The following is a 6,000-nucleotide window of genomic DNA, read 5'->3' as shown; positions in this document are numbered from 1 at the left end:
TTTCTTGCATGGGACCGAAGCATGCACCCAAGGACACAGATTTGATTTTTCAACGAATTTATATGCACTAGAGCATGTGCATGTAGTTCAAATTTGAATTGTTCACCTGAAATGCATTGAAAACTCAGTTAATGCATAAAAATGTGCAAGCGAACCCAAAAAAATCACAAAAAATCGCACAACACTCCTGTAGTTCTATGTTGACACGAGAAAAAAATTGAAAGCAATAAGACGTAATGGATATCATTTCGTCCACAACGGTGGGCGTTCCCTACCGAAAACCATCATGCTTGTTGTGAGAAGCTCAGGTTTGTGATAATCATATACCCAAACCTGCCCCAAATGGAACAAAATTTGTACCACGGCATGTTGATGCCGCTTCATGATTGCATGCCAAGTTTCATGAATTTCAGACGAGTTTCGGATTTACTAGAATTTAAAAACCAGGCATCTCAATGTTTTGCCGGCAATCAACGGTGACCCGGTGTTTGAATTTCATTCCCATTTCTTGCATGGGACCTAAGCATGCACCCAAGGACACAGATTTTATTTTTCAACCAATTTATAGGCACTGGAGCATGTGCATGTAGTTAGAATTTTAATTATGCACATAAAATAAATTAAAAGCTCAGTTAATGCATAAAATGTCCAAACGAATCCCGAAAAATCACAAAAAATCACACAACACTCCTGTTGTTCTATGTTGACACGAGAAAATAATTTGAAAGCAATAAGAGGCAATGGATATTGTTTCGTCCACAAAGGTGGGACGTTCCCTACCGAAAACCATCACGCTTGTTGTGAGAAGCTCCGGTTTGTGAGAAGCATATACCCAAACCTTCCCCAAATGGGACAAAATTTGTACCACGGCATGTTAATGCCGCTCCATGATAGCATGCCAAGTTTCATGAATTTCAGACTAGTTTTGGATTTACTTGAATTTAAAAACCAGGTATCTCAATGTTTTGCCGGCAATCAACGGTGCCCCGGTGTTTGAAATTCATTCCCATTTCTTGCATGGGACCGAAGCATGCACCTCAGGACACATATTTGATTTTTCAACTAATTTATATGCACTTGAGCATGTGCATGTAGTTCAAATTTGAATTGTTCACCTCAAATGCATTGAAAACTCAGTTAATGCATAAAAATGTGCAAGCGAACCCCAAAAAATCACCAAAAATCACACAACACTCCTGTTGTTCTATGTTGACACGAGAAAAAAATTGAAAGCAATAAGACGTAATGGATATCATTTCGTCCACAACGGTGGACGTTCCCTACCGAAAACCATCATGCTTGTTGTGAGAAGCTCAGGTTTGTGATAATCATATACCCAAACCTGCCCCAAATGGAACAAAATGTTTTGCCGGCAATCAACGGTGACCCGGTGTTTGAATTTCATTCCCATTTCTTGCATGGGACCTAAGCATGCACCCAAGGACACAGATTTTATTTTTCAACCAATTTATAGGCACTGGAGCATGTGCATGTAGTTCAAATTTTAATTATGCACATAAAATAAATTAAATGCTCAGTTAATGCATAAAATGTCCAAACGAATCCCGAAAAATCACAAAAAATCACACAACACTCCTGTTGTTCTATGTTGACACGAGAAAATAATTTGAAAGCAATAAGAGGCAATGGATATTGTTTCGTCCACAAAGGTGGGACGTTCCCTACCGAAAACCATCACGCTTGTTGTGAGAAGCTCCGGTTTGTGAGAAGCATATACCCAAACCTTCCCCAAATGGGACAAATTTTGTACCACGGCATGTTAATGCCGCTCCATGATAGCATGCCAAGTTTCATGAATTTCAGACTAGTTTTGGATTTACTTGAATTTAAAAACCAGGTATCTCAATGTTTTGCCGGCAATCAACGGTGCCCCGGTGTTTGAAATTCATTCCCATTTCTTGCATGGGACCGAAGCATGCACCTCAGGACACATATTTGATTTTTCAACCAATTTATATGCACTAGAGCATGTGCATGTAGTTCAAATTTGAATTGTTCACCTGAAATGCATTGAAAACTCAGTTAATGCATAAAAATGTGCAAGCGAACCCCAAAAAATCACCAAAAATCACACAACACTCCTGTTGTTCTATGTTGACACGAGAAAAAAATTGAAAGCAATAAGACGTAATGGATATCATTTCGTCCACAACGGTGGACGTTCCCTACCGAAAACCATCATGCTTGTTGTGAGAAGCTCAGGTTTGTGAGAAGCATATACCCAAACCTCCCTCAAATGGGACAAAATATGTACCACGGCATGTTGATGCCGCTCCATGATTGCATGCCAGGTTTCATGAATTTCAGACGAGTTTTGGATTTACTAGAATTTAAAAACCAGGCATCTCAATGTTTTGCCGGCAATCAACGGTGACCCGGTGTTTGAATTTCATTCCCATTTCTTGCATGGGACCTAAGAATGCACCCAAGGACACAGATTTTATTTTTCAACCAATTTATAGGCACTGGAGCATGTGCACGTAGTTCAAATTTGAATTATGCACATAAAATAAATTGAAAACTCAGTTAATGCATAAAAATGTCCAAACGAACCCCGAAAAATCACAAAAAATCCCAGAACACTCCTGTTGTTCTATGTTGACACAAGAAAATAATTTGAAAGCAATAAGAGGCAATGGATATTGTTTCGTCCACAAAGGTGGGACGTTCCCTACCGAAAACCATCATGCTTGTTGTGAGAAGCTCCGGTTTGTGAGAAGCATATACCCAAACCTGCCCCAAATGGGACAAAATTTGTACCACGGCATGTTGATGCGGCTACATGATAGCATGCCAAGTTTCATGAATTTCAGACGAGTTTTGGATTTACTAGAATTTAAAAACCAGGCATCTCAATGTTTTGCCGGCAATCAACGGTGACCCGGTGTTTGAAATTCATACCCATTTCTTGCATGGGACCTAAGCATGCACCCAAGGACACAGATTTGATTTTTCAACCCATTTATAGGCACGGGAGCATGTGCATGTAGTTCAAATTTGAATTATGCACATAAACTGCATTGAAGACTCAGTTAATGCATAAAAATGTCCAAACGAACCCTGAAAAATCACACAACACTCCTGTTGTTCTATGTTGACAGGAGAAAATAATTTTAAAGCAATAAGAGGCAATGGATATTGTTTCGTCCACAAAGGTGGGATGTTCCCTACCGTAAATCATCATGCTTGTTGTGAGAAGCTCCGGTTTGTGAGAAGCATATACCCAAACCTGCCCCAAATGGGACAAAATTTGTACCACGGCAATGTGATGCCGCTGCATGATAGCATGCCAAGTTCCATGAATTTCAGACGAGTTTTGGATTTACTAGAATTTAAAAACCAGGCTTCTCAATGTTTTGCCGGCAATCAACGGTGCCCCGGTGTTTGAAATTCATTCCCATTTCTTGCATGGCACCGAAGCATGCACCCAAGGACACAGATTTGATTTTTCAACCAATTTATATGCACTAGAGCATGTGCATGTAGTTCAAATTTGAATTGTTCACCTGAAATGCATTGAAAACTCAGTTAATGCATAAAAATGTGCAAGCGAACCCCAAAAAATCACAAAAAATCACACAACACTCCTGTTGTTCTATGTTGACACGAGAAAAAAATTGAAAGCAATAAGACGTAATGGATATCATTTCGTCCACAACGGTGGACGTTCCCTACCGAAAACCATCATGCTTGTTGTGAGAAGCTCAGGTTTGTGAGAAGCATATACCCAAAACTCCCTCAAATGGGACAAAATATGTACCACGGCATGTTGATGCCGCTCCAGGATTGCATGCCAGGTTTCATGAATTTCAGACGAGTTTTGGATTTACTAGAATTTAAAAACCAGGCATTTCAATGTTTTGCCGGCAATCAACGGTGACCCGGTGTTTGAATTTCATTCCCATTTCTTGCATGGGACCTAAGAATGCACCCAAGGACACAGATTTTATTTTTCAACCAATTTATAGGCACTGGAGCATGTGCACGTAGTTCAAATTTGAATTATGCACATAAAATAAATTGAAAACTCAGTTAATGCATAAAAATGTCCAAACGAACCCCGAAAAATCACAAAAAATCACACAACACTCCTGTTGTTCTATGTTGACACGAGAAAAAAATTGAAAGCAATAAGACGTAATGGATATCATTTCGTCCAAAACGGTGGACGTTCCCTACCGAAAACCATCATGCTTGTTGTGAGAAGCTCAGGTTTGTGATAAGCATATACCCAAACCTGCCCCAAATGGAACAAAATTTGTACCATGGCCTGTTGATGGCGCTCCATGATTGCATGCCAAGTTTCATGAATTTCAGACGAGTTTCGGATTTACTAGAATTTAAAAACAAGGCATCTCAATGTTTTGCCGGCAATCAACGGTGACCCGGTGTTTGAATTTCATTCCCATTTCTTGCATGGGACCTAAGCATGCACCCAAGGACACAGATTTTATTTTTCAACCAATTTATAGGCACTGGAGCATGTGCACGTAGTTCAAATTTTAATTATGCACATAAAATAAATTGAAAGCTCAGTTAATGCATAAAAATGTCCAAACGAACCCCGAAAAATCACAAAAAATCACACAACACTCCTGTTGTTCTATCTTGACACGAGAAAATAATTTGAAAGCAATAAGAGGCAATGGATATTGTTTCGTCCACAAAGGTGGGACGTTCCCTACCGAAAACCATCATGCTTGTTGTGAGAAGCTCCGGTTTGTGAGAAGCATATACCCAAACCTGCCCCAAATGGGACAAAATTTGTACCACGGCATGTTGATGCCGCTACATGATAGCATGCCAAGTTTCATGAATTTCAGACGAGTTTTGGATTTACTAGAATTTAAAAACCAGGCATCTCAATGTTTTGCCGGCAATCAACGGTGACCCGGTGTTTGAAATTCATTCCCATTTCTTGCATGGGACCTAAGCATGCACCCAAGCACACAGATTTGATTTTTCAACCAATTTATAGGCACGGGAGCATGTGCATGTAGTTCAAATTTGAATTATGCACATAAACTGCATTGAAGACTCAGTTAATGCATAAAAATGTCCAAACGAACCCTGAAAAATCACACAACACTCCTGTTGTTCTATGTTGACAGGAGAAAATAATTTGAAAGCAATAAGAGGCAATGGATATTGTTTCGTCCACAAAGGTGGGATGTTCCCTACCGTAAATCATCATGCTTGTTGTGAGAAGCTCCGGTTTGTGAGAAGCATATACCCAAACCTGCCCCAAATGGGACAAAATTTGTACCACGGCAATGTGATGCCGCTGCATGATAGCATGCCAAGTTCCATGAATTTCAGACGAGTTTTGGATTTACTAGAATTTAAAAACCAGGCATCTCAATGTTTTGCCGGCAATCAACGGTGCCCCAGTGTTTGAAATTCATTCCCATTTCTTGCATGGCACCGAAGCATGCACCCAAGGACACAGATTTGATTTTTCAACCAATTTATATGCACTAGAGCATGTGCATGTAGTTCAAATTTGAATTGTTCACCTGAAATGCATTGAAAACTCAGTTAATGCATAAAAATGTGCAAGCGAACCCCAAAAAATCACAAAAAATCACACAACACTCCTGTTGTTCTAGGTTGACACGAGAAAAAAATTGAAAGCAATAAGACGTAATGGATATCATTTCGTCCACAACGGTGGATGTTCCCTACCGAAAACCATCATGCTTGTTGTGAGAAGCTCAGGTTTGTGATAAGCATATACCCAAACCTGCCCCAAATGGAACAAAATTTGTACCATGGCATGTTGATGGCGCTCCATGATTGCATGCCAAGTTTCATGAATTTCAGACGAGTTTCGGATTTACTAGAATTTAAAAACAAGGCATCTCAATGTTTTGCCGGCAATCAACGGTGACCCGGTGTTTGAATTTCATTCCCATTTCTTGCATGGGACCTAAGCATGCACCCAAGGACACAGATTTTATTTTTCAACCAATTTATAGG

The sequence above is a fragment of the Triticum aestivum genome, chromosome 4D, assembly GCF_018294505.1.
Source record: "Triticum aestivum cultivar Chinese Spring chromosome 4D, IWGSC CS RefSeq v2.1, whole genome shotgun sequence".
NCBI lineage: Eukaryota > Viridiplantae > Streptophyta > Magnoliopsida > Poales > Poaceae > Triticum > Triticum aestivum.
The sequence above is the reverse complement of the archived record's forward strand: the minus strand, read 5'-3'. Positions refer to the sequence as shown.